Below are 22209 nucleotides of genomic sequence, written 5' to 3' on the forward strand. Positions count from 1 at the left end.
CTGCTGGCCACGCTTCTTTTGATGCAGCCCAGGACACGGTTGGCCTTCTGGGCTGCAAGCGCACATTGCCGGCTCATGTCGAGCTTCTCATTGACCAGCAGTTTACCTTGGAGAAGACTCCTAGGAGACCTTATTGCAGCCTGTCAGTATTGAAAGGGGGATTAGAAGAAAGATGGGAAAAAACTTTTTAGTAGCATCTGGAGCAATAGGACAAGGGGTAATGGTTTTAAACTAAAAGAGGAGAGGTTTAGGTTACACATTAGGAAGAAATTTTTTATGCTGAGGGTGGGGAGGCCCTGGCCCAGGTTGCCCAGAGCAGTGGTGGCTGCCCCATCCCTGGAGGGGTTCAAGCCCAGGTTGGATGGGGCTTGGAGCCCCTGATGCAGTGGGAGGTGTCCCTGCCCATGGCAGGGGGTGGAACTGGGTGGGCTTTGAGGTCCCTTCTGACCAAACCATTCTATGATTCTATATCCCTAGGGCTTGCAGTGGAAAAAATACTTGAGGATTCTTCTGTGTGCTCACTGCAAGAGCCTCCTTCTGCACACCCTGCCCATCTATGGATTTGAGTCTGTTCTTTCCTTACAGTTCTAATCACCTTATGCATGCTTCCTTTCCCACTGTAACAAAAAGAAGTTGAGGCTGCACTTCGCTTTTTTCTTCGAAGTGGCTGCATAAATTTGCCCTTCTTAAAAAAGTGACTGATTATTTTGTTGTGCAATCCTGTGCTCATGCAGTCAACAGGACATAGTTGAGTCATCCAGCCACTAGGGAAAGCACCCCGGGGAACAAGGATGAACAACAGCAGCTTATTTGTCACCAGCAATGTGTGGAGAGCTTCAGACTACTGAGTGACAGCAAATGAAAGCAGGATGACTTTGTACTTAGACATTCCAAGTGTAATATAGTCTGGTGAAGTTCTGGGTGGTTTTACATATGGCGACAATGGCAAAATTCAAGGGAAAGCAAAGGGAATATACATGGTTTTCTTTCTGTCTCTAAGGACAGCTAAGTCATAGCTTCTTCCAGTTGCGCTCCCTGATCTTTCCGAAGTCAGTTGCCCACAAGCCATGTTTGCCTGTTCCAGTGTGCACTGGTTCTAAGTTGCAACATGCTTCGTTAGGTTGCATTTGTAAGGAATATCATCCCAGAACTTCCATGCCATCCCTGCTCCCTGATGACAAGGGCTAAACGTTTTCCAGAAATAAACTGGAAAAAACATTGGAGAAGGGTGAAGAGGTGGGAAATAACAATCTTAGCAGCTGCAGTTTCCCACTGGCTCCATGTGGCCTGGCCAGTTGCGTTCCAACAGTCCCAGCCCCACAGGAACAGAGTTGCTTGTCTTATTCTTGTGCACCTGACAGCCATAGGAATGCTTACGGCCAAGCACACTTTGTAATCTGTTTTGTCTTGTTGTTTGTCTTGTTGCTGCTAAAGAAAGCAATCTTAATTTTGGGGCTGGTGCTGGGATCAGAGGCTCTGCAAAGTCATCTCTTTTACTTGGGTGTTGCAATACTGCTTTAGCTGAAGAGAAGTGGAAGAAGCGGTGAAGAACAGTGTATAATCCATCTCTTGATCAACTCTTTGGACAATACTGTCCGATGACCCAGTTCTGCCTAGCACCACTGGACATCTGTTTAAGCTGGCGTGCGGGTAGAGGAAGTACGAATGCTTCTCTACAGTGGCAAAATAATATGGGGTTGTGTAATAAAGCACTTCAAGGACACTCTGAAAGCAAACTTGACTGAACAATTTGTGAGCAACTCTTTGTGCTCTTATCTGTACCTGTCCACTACTAAACCATCGCTGAACACCACATCTGCCTGTCTTTTAAACCCCTCCAGCAATGGGGACTTCACCACCTCCTTGGGCAATCTGAGCTTGTATTTCATTTCCCTGCACCATCTCAGCTTAGGCAATTCTCCACAAGGTACAAATCAAAAATGGAGATGCAGCAAAGCAGAAATAAAATGATCTTTCAGCCCATGAATATTTTAACAGGAGAACAAAGCAAAGTTGTGGAAAAATCCAATGAAGTTGCTTTTGTGGCTGATGAAAAGCAGTTTTTGACTCTGTTTGGATTTCAGGATCCGTATCGTACAGCTGGTCTGCAATGGAATGGAATTCAGGCTGAACTGCAGAGCCCCACATGAAATTGCTGCCCTTTTTTTCCGGTCATCGATTATTTTGCATTATATCTGAGATCAGTCAGGAAGGAAAGGAAGACTTGGAGCAGGAGACTAAAGTAACACATGACAGAGCTGTGCAATGTTTCCCTCTCTGGGGAATTTTGTCTCTTATCTCTGATGACAGCTGGGGAGAATGAAAGACTTTCCTTGGCAGCAGAAAAAAATGAACACTTCACTTATTAAGAAGCACTGGCCAAGCTGAAGGAGGTTCAGAGGTTCACCCTGGGTTTGGCTGTGATTAAGTATCCAGAAACACTGACAACTCTTTGAGCAACCAGAACCCCATGGTAACGGATGGGGCAGGGAGGACACCCTGTTTCTCCAGTATTTTCTGTTGTTCCTTGGACATGGGAGGACACTAAAATGTGGTCACTTCTGCTTCCTATCCTTCTATTTTCATGGCTATGAAGCAGAAATATGAAACAGTAAAAATACTGAGTGACCTGAACTTTTCTAAATCTCTAGAGAGGCTGGGGTCCAGTGAGGGCAGCATTTCAGTTCACCGTTCGTCTTCTTCAAATGTTCTTCTTGCCTAAATTCCAACCCCCTTATTTTACGCTACGTGCCATCACTTGCAGTTCAGTGCACTTCCCAGCTGCCTTCCCTCCCCAATCCATCCACACTGTGCAGAACTCATCAGTTTGTGTTCCCGGGGCTGTTGTCAGGACACCGGAGAACACCAGGGCCAAGTTCATCCCATATGTGACTTAGAGGGAAATGGAGAGAATGGCTTCAGGAAAAGACCTGATCCCTGGTGTATCACACAATTCTGTATCCTGTTGAGTTCCACTATTATCACAGTCCAGGTGGCATAACAACCTCATCCCTAGAGGTGTTCAAGGCCAGGTTGGATGGGTCTTTGAGCTCTCTGATCCAGTTGGAGGTGTCCCTGCCCATGGCAGGGGGGTGGAACCGGATGGGCTTTGAGGTCCCTTCCAATCCAAATCCATTCCATGATCGAGCTTCACAGGGATTGCTCTCATATTATTCTGGGAGAAAGCCCACTAGTGAGGAGGTTCTGCAACCTGTCTTTACTTCAGATCTTTCCCTTGTTCCTCAAGGCACATTTTCCTGGATTACAGTCTGAAATTTCCATACCAGTCACTGCAGGCTGCCCCTCTGCTGTGGTGGGATGAATCTTGCCAGCACAATCACAAAACCCAAGAGTAAAACGAGGGATTGTACTCATAGGTGTCTTGTAGGTGGTCACCAGCTCCACAGCAAGTGTATGAGCAGCACGTGGCTGCCACCAAGGTCATGGTGGCGATATGGGACTAATGGTAGAGAAGTTTCTTCTCAAGTATCAGAGCAACTGCAGAACTGCCAAGCAGGTCACACCTTATAGAATCATAGAATAGTTTGGGTTCGAAGGGACTTTACAGGTCATCTAGTTCCAACCCCCTGCCATGGACAGGGACGTCCCACTGGATCAGGCTGCCCAAGGCCCCATCCAGCCTGGCCTTGAACACCTCCAGGGGGCAGCCACAACTTCCCTGGGCATCCTGGGCCTGGGCCTCACCACTCTCACCTTGTGCCTGTAGGATGTAAATTGTGAAGAGAAAGATAGCAAGAGACATGAAAGGATTTTCAAGAAAGAGATGTCACCCAAGGGGATAAGATGAATGTATTTTGTACCTTGTTTACCTCATTTATCTTCTACAAACCCCACGGTATCTGCCCAGAGATGCAGACATAATATCTTCTATAAACATCCCAGCCTCTGGTGACGGATACAGCCACTGAGGCTTAAGAAGGTCATAAACTCAGTAGTTTATTGACTTAAGGTTGAAAATGTGTTTCAAAACAAGGAAAGGGATATCAGATAGGAAGGATTAGTGATTGTTTAAGGATTACCTGAAAGACATCCTTATCCTAACTGGAAATAAGGAGTTTTGAGTTAAAGTAGAATTGTCTAACCTAATGGATATCTGTAGTAGTTAGGTGTAACAGCTGGATTAGCCAGACGCGATTTTAAGCATCGGGTTTGTATCAATAGGCCTTTGCCAGTTTTGTGGAAGATCTTCCACCGAGCACCCTGCACAGAATAAAAGCAATGTTTCCTCTCTAAACAAAAGACTTTGTTTCAGGGTTGTTTTACCGATTTCAGGTACCAGAATCAAGTTGTAATCAGAAAGTGCAATGAAGACTTACAGCAAGAAACAGAAGAATGAATCTTGCAATGGATGTGTCAATCACTGTGTCATTTAATCCAAATGCAGTGCCTACAGTCCAAGTACAGCACTGGGATGGACCTGTTCTGAATCCCTGTAGGTGAGCTGGGTTTTTGAAAGGATCGCCTCTTTGCTGGTCTGCGTGTCTGCCTTTTTCTGGGACTTCTGGAATCTGCTAGTGCATCCCTCCATGTACTGCATCGCCTTGCCCCTATAGAAATGCAAAAAGGAAAGCAATTTAGAAAGGTGCCTACCTTATCGCACCTCCCTTTCCTAATATAACTGTGAAAGATGTGTTCCTTCATGAAATGATCCAGTCGTTTTCTTGTCTTCATTTTCAGTGTTTCAAGTGTTCTTCGGAGCAGCATTGCCAGACATTCAACATATTGCTATGGTTATCACCTTGATAGATAAAAACCTATTCTGTCTGCTTACCCCTCTCTTTGAGTCATTCCTAGTGACTCCTTTCTTCTCTTTCTTATAAAGAATAATTTTTTTCTTTATTTTCAGCATCTTACAGCCTTTTCCTCAACCAGTTTCCAAAATCTTCATAACTAGTCTTCACTTTTTCCATCATCTCCAATTGCTACAGAAATCACAGATTCACAGAATGGTTTGGGTTGGAAGGGATCTCAAGGCCCATCCAGTTCCACCCCTGCCATGGGCAAGGACACCTCCCACTGGATCAGGGGCTCCAAGCCCCATCCAACCTGGCCTTGAACACCTCCAGGGATGGGGCAGCCACCACTGCTCTGGGCAACCTCACAGTAAAACATTTCTTCCTAAGATCTCATCTCCATTTCCCCTCTTTCAGCTCAAACCATTCCCCCTCATCCTCTCCCTGCACTCCCCGATCAAAGCCCCTCCCCAGCTTTCCTGGAGCCCCTTTCAGCACTGGAAGCTGCTCTAAGGTCTCCCCACAGCCTTCTCTTCTCCAGGCTCAACAACCCCACCTCTCTCAGCCTGTCCTCGGACAGGAGGTGCTCCAGCCCTCGGATCATCTCCGTGGCCTCCTCTGGACTCTCTCCAACAGCTCCATATCCTTCCTGTGCTGACGACTCCAGAACTAGCTGCAGGGCTCCTGGTGAGGCCTCACAAGAGTGGAGTAGAGGGGCAGAATCCCCTCCCTCAATCTCCAATGTTCATTCCCATCCCCTGTCAGTCCATAGAAAGCCTTCTGCATGGTTACAACTCCACTGATAAGACTACGGGGTTTCTGCACTTCCTATTGTCCTGTTCAAGTGGAGGTTCAGCAGGTTCAACCCCTCGCTCAGCCAGCTCCTATTCAGGGGCAGCTGCTGCTGGGCTGACACCCTGCACAGCCACAGCTGCAGCTTCTCACGGTTTACTCACAGTTCCACTGGTTTGTTGCTCACGTCCTCAGTTGGAAGGTCCCACATGAAGACTATCAGCAACTCAGGGTAGAAACCAGCTCTACGTTCTCTTACAGAGAACCTTGCATGGTTTCCATTACTGTGTAGCACACACAGAAACCCAGCAGATGCCCTGCCAGGAATAATTCCTGACCTTGCTCTGATGAATGCAAATGCCTGCAAAAACTTTGAGTGACGCTTATGATTCAAGCTGTCTGGATTTTTCTCAGTGACCTGACTTCAGATACCGACCCTCTGACAGCAATCTTTCATACTTAGTGAGAAAACGCCCACTGCAGAATAATTCAACAGAAAATAATGAGCTCGAGGGGCAGATATTCTTCCAATTCAGAGCTGGAGATTTTAAGAGCAGATTTTCCTGAGAGATTTGCAGAATTTCAGGCTTCTAATCCTTTAAACTATGAAGCAGCTGCAGCTCAAGAAAGAAAGAAAAACTTACAACTAACTAAAAAAAAAAATAAAAAAAATCCAGACCTGTTTGAACTCCACATGCATTGTGATTTGAGTGGCAATGCCTGAGTGAATCTCTTCCTGCCTTTGATTCTTAGGTTCCGTCTGCAAGAACAGAGCTCCTGCCTCTCCTGCTGACTCCCATGAAGCTCCCAGGACTGGTCCTTTCTTGACAATCAGGGCGATTGTGTATGAACAATCAAGAGCAGTCAGGCTGATTCAAAGCACACACCTCAGTAAATCATCATCTCAGCAAGGTCTGCCATGCTCCTTCCCAGTAACCCCTTACCATCGCCAGCAGAAGTTTGTCTTTCAGCTTTGGACCCCTCAGACTGTCCATGGAGACTTTCCAGCAGCTTCCAGCCCTGAAAGGGGCTCCAGGAAAGCTGAGGGGGGGGGGGGGGGGGCTTTTGATCAGGGAGGGCAGGGACAGGACTTCCTGAGAGAAGAAATCAGCACGTGCTCCTCCTCCTCCCCTGGTGAGGAAGCAGCAGACCACAATGAGATCTCCCCTCAGTCACCTCCAGACCGAACAGACCCAGTGACTTCAGCTGTGCCTGGCTATCTGTCATGGAATATTGGTCTAATTCCTCCTAGGCAGCACTTGCTCTAGAGCCACGCTCATGAGATGCAAACAACTGAATCACTGCAGGGCTTCTCATTGCGCCTCCAGCAGGCTCCTGTTAGCTGAGGGGGATTCATTCTTCCCATGCTTCTTATTCTATATTGAACGGTCACTTGGCATTAAGAAATGGCATGAATATAGAATCATAGAATAGTCTGGGCTGGAAGGAACCTTAAAGCCCATCCAGTTTCAACCTCCCTGCCATGGGCAGGGACACCTCTCAGTGGCTCAGGCTGCCCAAGGCCATCCAACCTGGCCTGGAACACCTCCAGGGATGGGGCAGCCACAGCTTCCCTGGGCAACCTGTTCCAGTGCCTCACCACTCTCATGGTGAAGAAATTCTTCCTTATGTCTAGTCTAAACCTGCCCCTCTCCAGTTTATACCCATTGCCCCATGTCCTATGCTTCCAAGCCTTTGTAAACAGCCCCCTCCCCAGTTTCTTGTAGCCCCTTCAGGTACAGGAAGGTCACTTTAAGGTCTCCTCAGAGCCTTCTCTTCTCCAGGCTGAACAAGCCCATCTCTCTCAGCCTGTCCTCTTATGGGAGGTTCAACAGCCCTTGGATCATCCTTGTAGCCTCCTCTGTACCTGTTCCAACAGCTCCATCTCCTTCTTATGTTGAGGACTCCAGAACTGGACACAATACTCCAGATGAGGTGTATATATATATACACCTCATATATATATATGAAAACTGGTGGCAGAGTCCAACCCTCAACATCAGAGGAGCCTGACACCCACTGACACTCCACAGTGGTGCTTCAGGGTTGGCAAAGCAGCTGCAAAACAGGGCTTTGCCGGTGCCTGCTTTCTGCTTACAGGAACAGCTATTTAAATCATCTTGCTGCCTACATAAAACTCACGAGGGGGAACATACCTTCTCCTAAATAAGAGAAACAACCCTCATATGGAAGAAAAAGCCCTCTCTCTACGGGCTATTGCCATGGCAACTTGTAAATTCAAAGCTCAAGCTGTCTTGGCTGCAGGGATACACAAAAAAGGTAACAAGATTGTTTGTTGCTGTTAATAATGGGAAGCCATCATTGCTGTCCTCTTATGCAAAAAAGCCTGGACTGCTTTGCTTTAAAACTTCCCCAAAGCTGCCAAAGAACCACTATGAAAAATTGCACCCTGGCAGGTGAAAGACTAAGAAAGCTGAGAGCACCTGAACATAAGGGATTCAGATAGAAACTTATTTGTGAGGTACCCTTGTAGTTCCCCACCGGCATCCCAACATATCCATGTAGCCCTTTTTATCCTGTCAGAATTCAAAGTGGGTCACAAGCTATGTGAGCACATACAATTTTTATAGACAATTACCTTCATCTGCTTATGCCGGGGTTAAGAGAACAGCACGGCACGGAGCAGCCTAGAACAAAACAAAGACAAGAGACTTGGAATTGGGAAACAAATGCCTCCTCTAACACAAACACAGAGACATTGAAATGGAACGCTGTACTGAATTTCCAAGAGTCTACCCCTGCTAAGCAAGGCAGTGGAATCCTGTGCAGGAAAAACTATTGCATGACCACGTTGTTCAAGATGGTGAACACGCAGGGAGAGACGCTCATGTAAGGGCAGTGATATGCAGCATGTTAATGCAGTGAATGGCTCGATCACAGAATCGCAGAATGGTTTGGGTTGGAAGGGATCTTAAAGCCCAGACAAGTTCTGACACCCTCCCATGGGCAGGGACACCTCCCACTGGATCAGGGTGATCAAAGCCCCATCCAACCCGGCCTTGAACACCTCCAGGGATGGGGCAGCTACAGCTCCCCTGGGCAACCTGGGCCAGGGCTTCCCCATCCTCACAGCAAAACTCCCTAAGATCTCATCTCATTCAATCCTCTTACAGCTCAAAACCATTCCCCCTCATCCTCTCCCTGCTCTCCCTGATCAAGAGCCCCTCCCAGCTTTCCTTGAACCACTTTCAGCAATGGAAGTTGCTCTAAGGTCTCTCCGCAGCCTTCTCTTCTCCAGCCTGAACAACCCCAACTCCCTCAGCCTGTCCTCGTATGGGAGTTGCTCCAGCCCTCAGATCATCTTCATGGACTCCTCTGCAGTCGCTCTAACAGCTTCATGTCCTTCCTGTGCTGAGGACTCCAGAGCTGGATGCAGGGCTCCAGGTGGGGTGTCACCAGATCAGAGCAGAGGGGCAGAATCCCCTTCCTCGCCCTGCTGGTCCCACTGCTTGGGATGAGTACAGATATAAGCATGAATATAAAATACCCTAAAAATAAAAGCTCCCTTAAGATAGTGAGATTCCTGTAGTACACTTGTTTTAGGACTGAGATAATAAGTTAAGGCCTCCAGAAAATTACCACCTTGAACTGAAAAGTGTTGTCTTTGTTCCATCGGTGAAAGGTCACTGGGGTTTATTGGCAGCTATGCCAATACACAGCACTGCAGTTGGAACGATGGCTTTTAAAGCTAAGTTTTCAGCTTGTATTGTTGACAGTACTTAGAAAATGGCTTCAGTTTTATAAAGTAACTGTGGTTTGTAGTTGGTTTAGGAAAATCCGTCAAGGAATGGAGGAATTTATCAGGGTAAATGTCCAATTCTGACAGTGCAGCACAACAAAAACTTGTGTCAGTTCAGAGACAAATGGACAAATTCCTTCCTGATGCTTTTCGTTCTAGGAAATATAGAACAACTCATGTCATATGTACATTGTTAGGAAGATATATTTTTATGCTTAGCTGACTCAGGCATTAGAAATGGAAAACAGGTAGTTTTATCAGCTAATCTTTTCCCTGGAGTTGTTCAAACAATGTGTGGACATGGCACTTCAGGGCATTGTTTAGTGGGCATGGTAGGGTCGGACTGGATGAGCTGAGAGATCTTTTCCAACTGTAATGATTCCCTGAGTCTATAATTATTCTCGACTACAGATTTTCCAGACTGGAAAGATAAAGGAATATCTGACCTGACAGTCAGGACACTGAAGCCTCACCCTTGGCATGTCTCCCCACAGCCTTGTCTTGTCCAGGCTGAACAGCCCCAGTTCTCTCAGCCTGTCCTCGGACAGGAGGTTCTCCAGCCCTCGGATCATCTCCGTGACCTCCTCTGGACTCGCTCCAACAGCTCCATGTCCTTCCTGTGCTGAAGGCTCCAGAACTGGACACAGGGCTTCAGGTGGGGTCTCACCAGAGCGGAGCAGAGGGGCAGAATCCCCTCCCTCCCTGCTGGTCCCACAGCTTGGGATGCAGCCCAGGACGTGGTTGGTTTCAGGGCTGTGAGCGCACATTGCCAACTTTTGTGGAGCTTCTCAGACTTAGAATTACAACAGCTTCTTGCAGTCGTGCTTGCATCCAGCAGATCAAGTTACCCTGCAATTTCAGAACTGTAGGTGTGAATGGCAGTTATGGATGGGGCTTTGATCACCCTGATCCAGTGGGAGGTGTCCCTGCCTGTAGCAAGGGGTTGGAACTGGATGGGCTTTAAGATCTCTTCCAACCCAACCCATTTTGTGATGGTGTGATTACCGGAAGCTGCTCTAAGGTCTCCTGACAGCCTTCTCTTCTCCAGGCTGAACAACCCCAACTCCCTCAGCCTGTACTCATAGCAGAGGTGCTCCAGCGAAGAAGTCTCCTCTCGTTTGCACAATGATGGGGCTGCAGCCAGTTTTGAGATCCCATCAGTGCCTGCTGTCTCTAATTACAGCGCTATCACAGCAGGCTGCAGAGCGCCTTCCTTAACCTTATCCGGGACAATTGCAGCTCAAATATGGGCCTTCCCTCCATGCTCAGTGATCACTTCCACAGGCGCTGCTGGAAATGATTTAATGTAACCACATATTACATTTTTTTTCTAAGCCTGTTCTGGAGGATAATGTCAGTGCGCTGCTAAGCTAACCAGCCACAGCAGCTGGTGGTGAGGAGCACTGGAAAGATCTCAAAGGACAGAGAAACTTCCAGCAGAACATGTCATTGGTACCCACCACCACTGAGAGGCAGCGTCACTGCTACAGCATGCACTGATCAATTGGAAACTCGGCATCTATTATTCAGAGATAAATCACACATGATCATTCAGTTTGAACGATGGAAGAATTCAGAAGCAAAGATCCCCTTCCAGCAACCCTGCTATACACAGAAGCGTCCCTAGGTGATAACAACAGTGGCTGTTATAAAGGAAAACACATTTACTTCAGCATCCCAACCACAAAAAACACAAGCAGAGGTCCTGCCTGTACAACAAGCACTTTACCAGACAGGGAGTGATATGTCTCCTGGGTTATAAGCAATTTTTTGTCATCCGTTGCTTTGCTTCTTGTTCTGCCTAAACAACTCCAGCTGACTTCCCTGCTCCAGATGATCTGTCCAAGCAAATAATCTTTTCATTTATTCTCCCCTTGCTTAGCAGGAGATCTTTCTTTTCTGTTAAGAGGTGGCTGCATGGGAATATTGGCCAATGGTCCATGGACAGAGAGAGGGAGTGAAAGTCTTGGTTGATAATTTAGATGAAAATTTATCTTGAGCCTTTCTTCAGGGTTTATCCTTTCCGTAACAATCAGTTCACAACACTCAGATAGAACAAAGTCCTTCTCACTTGAGTGTGTATGTGCATTGCTTCTGTCAACTGGAAAGAATCAAACCTGTTCATCTATGTGTCACCAATCCCACAATGCCACCATCTAATGGAAATGCACCCCCTGTTTACCAGGCAAGGATCCCCATTTTAGGAAGAAGGAGACCATTTTCGTATTATGAGGCTCCGCCCATGTCTGTGGCCACACCGCTGACTTCCATGAAGCATCCAGAAAGCTAGAAATTAATTTCAATTCATTTCATTTAAATTCAATTAAATTCTGGTTTCCCTCTGAAGAGGAAATCAGACCTGTGTGTTGCTAGGCAGATTTGGGTAACATCCTAAGCAGACACTGAGATATCCCTGCACGGCCCCACAAAGAGCCGGGGCTGGCACAATGAAGAGGTAGAGTGCAGCTGAGGAGCAGCCCTTGGAGATCCACGTGCCCTTTGCTCACCTCGGACGTGCTGCTATTTCACTGTTTGGCACTTAGGAGAAGCCAAAAGATAAAAGATGGAACTGTACCATGCGTAACATTGGTACAGGGCTAAGACTGAAGGGCCCCAGGTTCCCGTTCCCTCTGATGCCCAGGAATAATTGCTAAATATGTTAGACAGAACTTGAAACACAAGAGTAAGAACAATCTATTTGGAGATCACATTGGTCCCAGATGATTCACAATGTGCTTCTTGATTCACAGGGAACAGGTATGCAAAATCTTTACTCTACTGAAGGCACCATCTTTTCACAGAATAAAGAAATCTGTGTGTCAGAAGGAGCAGAACAACTACCTCCTGAAAAACAAGTCACACTAAACAATGCTCTAGACTTGGGGAAGAGTGGCTGGCAAGCTGCCTGGCAGTAAAGGACCTGGGGGTGCTGGTTGATGGCAGCTGAACATGACCTAGCCGTGGCCCAGGTGGCCAAGAAGGCCACCAGCATCCTGGCTTGACTCAGCCATGCAGTGGCCAGCAGGAGCAGGGAAGGGATCGTCCCCCTGGACTTGGCACTGGTGAGGCTGCACCTTGAATCCTGGGTTCAGTTTTGGGCCCCTCAGTGCAGGAAAGACATTGAGGGGCTGGAGCACATCCAGAGAAGGGAACGGAGATGGGGGAGGGGCTGGAGAACGGGGGTTCTGGGAGAGGCTGAGGGCTCTGGGGCTGTTCACTCTGGAGAAGAGGAGGCTGAGGGGAGACCTCATTGCTCTCTGCAGCTCCAGAAAGGAAGTTGTGCTGAGGTGGGTGCTGGGCTCTTCCAAGTAACAAGCAATAGGACAAGAGGAAATGGACTCAAGTCGTTCCAGGGGAGGTTTAGTTTGGATGATGGGAAAAATTTCTTTACTAACAGAGTGGTGAAGCCCTGGCAGAGGCTGCCCAGGGCAGTGGGGGAATCTCCCTGCCTGGTGGTGTTCAAAAACTGTGTGGCCGTGGCACTTGGGGACAGGGTTTAGCAGGCAGGGTGAGGTTGGACTGATGGTTGGGCTGGATGAGCTGAGAGGCCTTTTCCAACCTTATTGATTCATAGGAATCATAGGGATGGTTTGGGTTGGAAGGGACCTTAAAGATCATGTAGTTCCAACCCCCATGATAACTGTCTCCACTCAGCAACAGCTGAAGTCACTGCTGCAAGAGACAGCGCTGCTCATACTTCTCCCTGATGGCAATGCTGATGGGCTTTGTACCTTCCCTGTGTACTGGTGTGGAATTTATAAGCAGATACAGGCAATTTGATAGCTCTTCTCTTTATCTTCTACCTATTCTTATTCATATAATTGTCTAATCCTTATATATAACTCCCTAAGCTATTTGCCTCAATAATTTGTTTTATTCATACTGTGGGGTTTGCAGAAGTTGAGCAGGGTGTCTCCTGCAAGAAAAATCCAGATGATGTTTCTTTGTGGGTGGAATTTAATCTATTCTAAGCAGTGTCTCTGCTCCCCAGTGCTTTGCTTACCGGAGGTTAGCTCTCTGGCACTGAAAATAGACGAGAGTTTAGATTGATTTGCAAGTGTGTGTGTGCCGGAATCAAAATCTGTAAAAGCTCCAGAGTTCATCTGAAATGGAATTATAGAGCTCCCAACCCATAGACCTTCCAACCTGATGAGTATATGGTGCTCATCCCTCCTTCCTAGATGTAAGAAATGTAGCCAAGGCTTTCTCTCTTTCTCCACCAGTCAGCAGGGAGTGGACTTGGCTTTCACTGCTGTTACACAAAGAAAATGGCCTTGAATTGTATAGAGGGTGAGGGTGTTGCTGACATTCTTGATCTTTAGAGGTGTTAATTCCAGGTGGGGATCCGGTCATTCTCCAAGTGCTTTTTAAACATTTACAGTTCTGCTTCGGTGTGTAACAATTCACCAGGCAGAGCATCCTTCCAGGTACCAAAAGCAGAGAGTGCAACCGAAAAAACAAAACCAAAGTGCTCTCAGTCAGATTACAGGGAACAGAAATGGAAATGGAAGAAATCTACACCAGCTGCCAGAATATGGCCCAGCTCTGTGCCCAGCAGAATGACACGCTGAGCAGAAACAGCTCTGGAGAGGACGGGAAGGAGAGAATGTCATAGCTGTGGGCTCCCATGCATTCCCTACTTGCCAGAGGATCACACCCTGGGGTGTGCACACAGTATTTGCACACGGACCGGCTTTGCACCATCAAGTTATGAACTGCTGCTGTTCAAAGAGTGCTCTAAACTACATCCCTCTTCAGGAGACCTAATAAGACCTATTTCCTTCCTCATCGCATGGACGCAGCATGAGAGGGAATGGTTTTGAGCTGCAAGAGGGGAGATTGAGATGGGATCTTAGGCAGAAATGTTTTGCTGTGAGGGTGGGGAGGCCCTGGCCCAGGTTGCCCAGAGCAGTGGTGGCTGCCCCATCCCTGGAGGGGTTCAAGGCCAGGTTGGATGGGGCTTGGAGCCCCTGATCCAGTGGGAGGTATCCCTGCTCATGGCAGGGGGGTGAAACTGGATGGGCTTTAAGGTCTCTTCCAGCTCAAAACATTCTATGGTTCTACGATTCTATGCTCTTTATTTGCCCAGTGCAACAGAAGCAAATGCCAAACAAAGTTTCTACTCCTGCCTGCTATTTTTATTTCTGCTGCTGCCTCTTGCTTTCTTCTGCATCCACTTCCCGTTCAGGTAAACGGTTACACCACCATCCATCGTATACCATCAAGCAGTTTAACTGATTAACATTTTAAAGTAAAACAACACCAAATCCCTCAGTAAGAGCTCCTGAAGGTCTCCCATAGTAAAGATTTTGAACAACTCTGCATTTCTTGGCTCTCTCCATGATAGGACACAAACTTGCTACGTCACTCGCAGTACGGTGACAAGGGCATGACATACAGAACAACTCCTGATCCTGCCAACTCCGAACGACATAGCCTTGTTCCAGCCAGTATGTCATCAGGTGAGGAAAGGAGGAAAAAATGAGGCAGCTTGCCTGGGAAGATTTCCTCCCAAAGATCAGCAAATTCCTGCTGTGGTGAGCAGGAACACCCTCATGTCTGCACACATTCTCAGCTCTCCTGGGGCCACCGAAGCGCCACAACAGCACCCGAGCAAGGATCCTGCAGGGCCCATTAAGAACTAGAAATCATGTTTACCAAGTCGCAGCCTGAGGTGAATTTTAGATCTCTCAGGAGGCTCCAGCCGAGTAATTGCAAATACTTGGTGCTTTAGCTGAACCTCATAACTCTAACTTGTAGTAATTAAACAAGAATTCTCACCTCAGATCCACAGGAACAGATGTCTTAATAACAACTGCTAAATCTCAATATGACAGTTCAACGCCTTAGTAATCTGTTTAAAAAAGCAAACCATCTGCAATCACATTATCAGCCAGCCAAGGGGCTGAGATCTCCCAAGGGGAGATGTTGGGTTAGGGAGAAATTTTGCTTAAAAGGAAGCTTGTATCATCAGGATGAAAAAGTACAACCTATGGAAGCATCCAGACACTGCAAAACATAACTACCATAATGAAGAGCATCCTTTTTTTGTTACTCTTCAATACCTGAACAATTCAAAAGCTTCCAATGGATTCTCCTCCTCCTAAATGCAGGTTCAGTTCATTATCTAAATAGATTGCTTCAGGTTTATTGCAATGAGCACAGAACTCTTTGTTTGTGGAAAGCACAACTCATAGCATCACAGAATCATGAAATGTCCTGAGTTGGCAGGGACCAAGATGACTCATCCAGTCCAACTCCTGTCCCTGCACAGGACAACGCAACATTCACACCGTGGGGCTGTAGGCCTTGGCCAAATGCTGCTGGAATATTGTCAGGCTCGGTGCTGTGACTGCTTCCCCGGGGAGCTCTTCCAGGGCTCCACCACCCTCTGTGGAAGAATCTTGTCCTCATGTCCAACCTAACCCTCCCCTGGCACATCTTCCTGCCATTCCCTTGGGGTCCTGTCATTGGTGGCCACAGAGAAGAGCTCAGCACCTGCTCCTCCTCCTCCCCTGGTGAGGAAGCTGCAGAGGGCGATGAGGTCTCCCCTCAGTCTCTTCTCCAGGCTAAGCGCCCAAGTGATTTCAGCTGCTCCTCACACTCTTCCCCTCTAAACCTTTCACTAGGCAAGGGACATTCTCCCATATCTTTAGATCCTTTTTGTACTCTGACACACAAAACCGCCCCCAGTGCTCCAGGTGGGGTCTCCCCAGTATGGGGTAGAGCGGGACAATCCCCTCTCCCACTCGGCTGGTGATGATGTCCTGGATGCTCCCCAGGACACGGTTGCCAGGGCACTGCTGGCTCATGTCCAACTAGCCGTCAGCCAGAGCCCCCAGACCCCTTGCCACAAGGCTTCTCTCCAGCCTCTCATTCCCCAGTCTGTACCCTCAATACAATCAGTGCCCTCACATCCTTAGGTGGGATTGGTAAATAATTAAAACTAATCCCCAATGTTGACACAATCTCCTATCTGTTGTCATGGTATCAGTGCTCTGGAGCACCTTCTGTCCGCACACTGTCATCATCCAAACAGCATCGGCCACCAGAGTGAGTCAGGGTGGGTTTGCTTCTATAATGAATCAGAGAGAGAAACCAAATGTTGAAGCTAATTTCACTGAACAATTTCAGGTGGCTGAACAGAAACCTCACAGCATTGTGATATATCCAGAAAAAAACCAGAAGTGAACTCAGTTTCACATGGCTGATGGCATTGCTTGTGCTTCAACACCTTCTGTCAAGACAAAGTTCCTTCGGAAGAAATAAGTTATGACTACAAGCCTTGCACACAAAGGCTTGTAGTTATAGGACGAGGGGCAATGGGTATAAACTGGAGAGGGGCAGATCTAGGCTTGATATAAGGAAGAATTTCTTCCCCATGAGAGTGGTGAGACACTGGCCCAGGTTGCCCAGGGAAGTTGTGTCTGCCCCATCCCTGGAGGTGTTCCAGGCCAGGTTGGATGGGCCTTGGGCAGCCTGATCTACTGGGAGGTATCCCTGCCCCTTGCAGGGGGGTTGGAACTGGGTGATGTTTAAGGTCCCTTCCAACCCTAACCGTTCTATAATCCTAAGAACTACATCAAACTTCATTCCTTGCAATCAGTTGGTACAGGCTACAGCTGCCAGGTCAGAAGAGAGTGACTTGGTGATTTAGGGTGAAGTCTGATTCAGAGTAGATGACCCACATGAAGACCTCTGACATAAAGAAAGGTGGCAGGAAGGGAAAGGGGCTCTTAGGCATTACTGCTTTCACCATGTCACGTCACCGCAGTCTCATTGCTCAATGTTGCTGCTCCAGGCAGGATGCAATCATTGAATCATAGAACCATAGAATGATTTGAGTTGGAAGGGACCTCAAAGATCATCCAGTCCCACCTTCTGCCATTGGCAGGGACACTTCCCACTGGATCTGGTTGCTCAAATCCACATCCAACTTGGCCTTGAACACCTCTAGGGATGGGGCAGCTACCACTTCTCTGGGCAACCCGAGGCAACCCAACACATGATGCTCTGTATGATGCTTACCTGCTGCACAGTTTGCCTGCATGGCTTGGTATCACCACTTTCCCTGCAGAGTTTCCCTGTGGGAAGCCCAAAATCGGCCAGGTACTCTGCGTTCCTCATAGTTCTGACTTGGGAACAAGGATTTCTCCCAAAGAGCCCAACAGCAGAAGCAGTTTGTAGGAGTTGACTGAAATTAGACTCAGGATCTGTCTAGACGATTCCAACACATGCAGGACCATTGCAAAACAGTCCAAGTGGAAAAAAGCCTTGGCTGGAGAGGGAAGAGAATAAAGTTTAAATAACAGCCACACTTTTAAGTATTTAATAAAGCTCCTGGGATTACAGCTCCCAGATCAAGATCACCTCGTTAAAACGTGTTTGGTTTCAGACATAAGCCTGTTCTTGTGTTTAATGTTCCCTGATGCTGCAAAGGACAAAAATGATGAGAAGACCCTGCTGTAAGGACAAGCAAATTTCTAAAGCAGAGCCCATCCGAACACACAGAACAGCTCATGCTCCATGGTAATGGTGCCACAGCTTCACTGCCTCATCTCACGCTGTCAGCTTTGTGGCTGAATTATGGGTTTAATATCTTAGTTTCTGCTCTGACTATGATTTGTTCTTTGTTATTTTTCTGATCTGCACTTTAGAGTAATACATTGTTAGACATGCTTGAACTGTTGTAATAGCACATTGCAAAGAGAAACTCTCCTCACCCTCACAAATTCTGTGTATTTATGGCTGTACACAGCCTGAACGTGTTCAGAATCGGTGAGTCAGATCAGAATCATGGAACAGTTTGGGTTGGAAGGAACCTTAAAGATCATCCAGTTCCAACAGCCCTGCCATGGACAGGGACACCTCCCACTGGATCAGGCTGTCCAAGGCCCATCCAACCTGGCCTTGAACACCTCCAGGGACAGGGCAGCCACAACCTGTTCCAGTGCCTCACCACTCTCATTGTCAAGAAATCCCTCCTTATGTCTAGTCTAAATCTGCCCCTCTCCAGATTATAGCAATTGCCCCTCATCCTATCACTCCAAGCCTTTGTAAATAGCCCCTCCCCAGCTTTCTTGGAGCACCTTCAGGTACTGCAAGTTCACTATAAGGTCTCCTCGGAGCCTTCTCTTCTCCAGGCTGAACAACCCCAACTCTCTCAGCCTGTCCTTGTATGGGAGGTGCTCCAGACCTCGGATAATCCTTGTAGCCTCCTCTGGACCCATTCCAACAGCTCCATCTCCCTCCTATGTTGAGGATTCCAGAACTGGACACAATACATATGCCTGATACATATTCCTGAACACAGATTCCTGATGGAAGAGAAATACATCTTTATACTTGATTTTTAGATTAAAACCAGTAGTCACTTCCAGCACAACACTGTTCCCAGTTTACATATTTTCATCCCCACCTCCATTCAAAATGTATCTTCCATCCATTCCTTACAATGTTTTGCTTTAAAAACTTATTGATAAACACACAAAATGCAATATTGGGTAGATATAGCCCGTATTTCATGAGCCGTTCCCAAGAGCCTACAGACGTGCATACAGCTTAATACATAAGTAGGTATGCAGTGGATCAGTCGTTACTATTCTTCATAACAGAGAGGACTATAAACATACATTACTTTGTAAAATTCAGTGTTTTGCCACTGAACAAAGGGTGACAGTGGTTCAGGAGATCTAATATTCCAGCAGGATGGGAGTTTTAAGCCAAGATTACAGGCTCTCAAGCCCACCACTCAAATTGTGCAGCAATGTCACAATATCAAATCCAACCCTAATCCAACTGTGGAGAGCTAAATTCTTAGAAGTTTAAAAAGAAAATAACTAAGAGTGCAAGTTTTTATAGCTTTCCAGCTTAAGCATAATTTTTGAGAGCACATGGAGTTGAAAAATAACACTACTTTAATGACATTTAGGTTATTAAGATCAGTCCATTTGTTTCAATTGCTTTTAATTATCTTCTGTGGAATCATTCTGGTTTTATACTGGTGTAAACACATCCCACCCCATGCTGTTTAATTTCCTTAAAGATTTTGTTTGCTGGTTTCTAATTTTATGAGGACTTTAATGGCCAGGTGTTTAAATGGGCAATGAAAGAAAAGAAAGATCATCTTAGAATGAAATGGAATTGATTCAAACTATATTTTAACTTTATGAGTGTTCATTTTCTCACACTGGCAATTCCCAGTCACCAACACCACCCAAGGCAGCTTGATGCTTTTAACCATATAAATACCATAATTCTGAAGTAACTATAGCCTTCTGCTTGTTATTGCTTAAGATTCAACAGAGGACGCACCGTAAATGGGTCTTTAAGGAAACCAACTCTGTTATTCCTGCTAGCTGGGGCAATGACTACCGTTGTGAAAGCGAAATTACTACCATTAAATCAAGAAACTAATTAGAATCAGATCACCAGGTTCATTTTCTGCTGGAGACTTGGTGTGCTGGCATGGGACAGAATGATTTGCTCCAGAGCAGACTCCAGGGCTGAACCGAGTCCTTTGGTTCAGTGTGTTTCTGATGTTCCAGCTGCCTGGAGGAAGTTCAGCCATTCCCCAAGGGTCACAGGCACTCGTGGCAGCTGGATCTGGGGAGGAGCTCTCACCAAAAGGAAGGTTGGGAACATGCGGATTTGGAAATCTGGCTCACACCTACGCATGGAGTCAAAAGGTCAGACTCTAACATTCCTCCACAGTCCCACACGTACATGGAGTGTTCAGATGACTGCACCAAAACCAAAGATACCATTTTTGCCTCTTCCTTCCTTTTTCATTATCAAGACCCCTCCATCCCCAAACTCTGATAGCAAAGGTCAATATGATATCAAATAGAAAGGTTATGGTCTGCCTATGCCCAAGCTTATAAACTAGAGAGACTCTCTAGTTTACAGAACAAGATATTAACAGCATTTGACAGTGTTTGTGAGATGCTCTTGATCCTCAAGATCCTCCTTCATGCCCAGATGTTGGCAATCCCCTGTGCACGTCATCATTTAACCTGTCCACCAAAACCAATGTCAGCTTCCCATTGGCCCTCTGCTCGCTCAGCAGGTGGTTCAGCAACTCAAAAGGCACATAATTATTTCGTACATATCCATCAGGGAGCTTATTAAACTTGGGAAAAAAGCCTAGGACTTGCTAAGTTCTGATCTCATATGCACTTGAGAATGCTGTGATACAGTGATTCACTCCACATGAGAACATAACCAATTAGATGAGTTGTCATTATCAAAGGATAATAATTGAAAAGATAATGGATAAGAGCTTGCCACAGCAAGAAGCGCTGCGATTAGAACCCAGGAGGCTCAGTTGCCATTTTCCAGAGCAGTGGTGGCTGCCCCATCCCTGGAGGTTGGATGGGGCTTGGTGCAATCTGGTTCAGTGAGAGGTGTCCCTGCCCATGGCAGGGGGTTGGAAGTGGGTGGGCTTTCAGGTCCCTTCCAACTCAAATTATTCTGTGATTCTATATTGCAAAAGCTTGCTGTGGAATGAATAAAAGCTGTGCTTTAAGACAGACCGATACATCATGGGTTGAACAGAGTGCCAATAAGAAAAGCTGCAATGTCTAAATTAAGGTATTTTCTGAAATATCAAAACAACTCATCAGTTGGAAGGAAATTCTGAAAGATTCCCAAAACAGTCAACTTGTTACCAAAGAAAACTGATTAATAATTCTAATATCTCTCTGTCCAGAGTGTAGGATAAATTTGCCTTGCCTTTGGAAAGCTCTCCCCACAGCAACGCAGTGGGAATTCATTGGGATGTCCCACAGGGGAATCATTCAGCAAAATAAACAAAAGGAGAGAAGAAAATGAAGAAAATCTCAAACATTTCCTGTACGGAGTTCCTTGGGTTATGTTGAGGAAAGCGTAAAACATTCTCCAGCAGCTCACAGAAACAACACGTGGTACAAATGCTCGGCATAAAAAGACACTTGTCGCACTCCTCACAACGAAGACCTTCACTGGATGCTTCTCCCCAGGGCAATTACCAAGCCTGACCCCATGTTAAGAAAGCCTGCCTGCGGAGGTGCTGCTGGGGCCAAGGGCAAGACAGAGACAGTTCATCTACTTGCACAGAAGATTTTTAGTCTTCTTTTCTCCACCATGAGGCCCAGTGAAAATGCATCTAACTGGTGTTTCCTACTATCAAAGGAAGCACGATTAGCCACAAATGAACTGCAAACGCAGCTCTACTTTTCTTCCTCTCTGAAACTCAGTAGATACATTTAACACCTAATTTGTCTACACACCTCTGATCTGCCATGGATACCAGCCAGTCTCTAGCAACTTTTAGCAAAGGTCATTTCATTTCTTGATTAGAGATGGGAATTAATGGGGACTGAAATGACCATGTTACATACTGCAGACCCTAAACAATGGCTTCCTGAGATGCTGCATGCCTTAGAGCATCTCCTTTGTAATACTTACAAACTATCCACTTTCAGCAATGATTTATGGAGGCTCGGTGCTACTTGGTAGTACTTTGTCTCTGCTGATAAAGAAGAAAACTTTTACTGTATCTTGAACTGCTAACAAATGCTTCTAAATTTCATAAAAGTTCCTGCATTCGTCTTTTATATTTCCAGAGTTTAAAAAACCAACTGCAAAACACCTGCCTTTTCATACAGAATAATGCTTATGAGTGTGGCATTAATGAATCACATTCACTTCCTCCACCTTCAGAATATGCCTAATACCATTTGCCCCACACCATAACTCTTCAGCAACGCGTTGCGACAGGCAACATAAAGGAGATTATGATTATTTGATACATATACCTAGCAAGTATGAATTCTTACGCAGCCCTCTGGTTAAAAGGGATGTTACAACTTTAATGGAAGGAGCCATCAAAAAGCATTTTCCCACACAAAAGTATCCAGCAAT

Source organism: Cuculus canorus, chromosome 10, assembly GCF_017976375.1.
Source record: "Cuculus canorus isolate bCucCan1 chromosome 10, bCucCan1.pri, whole genome shotgun sequence".
Classification (NCBI taxonomy): Eukaryota; Metazoa; Chordata; class Aves; order Cuculiformes; family Cuculidae; genus Cuculus; species Cuculus canorus.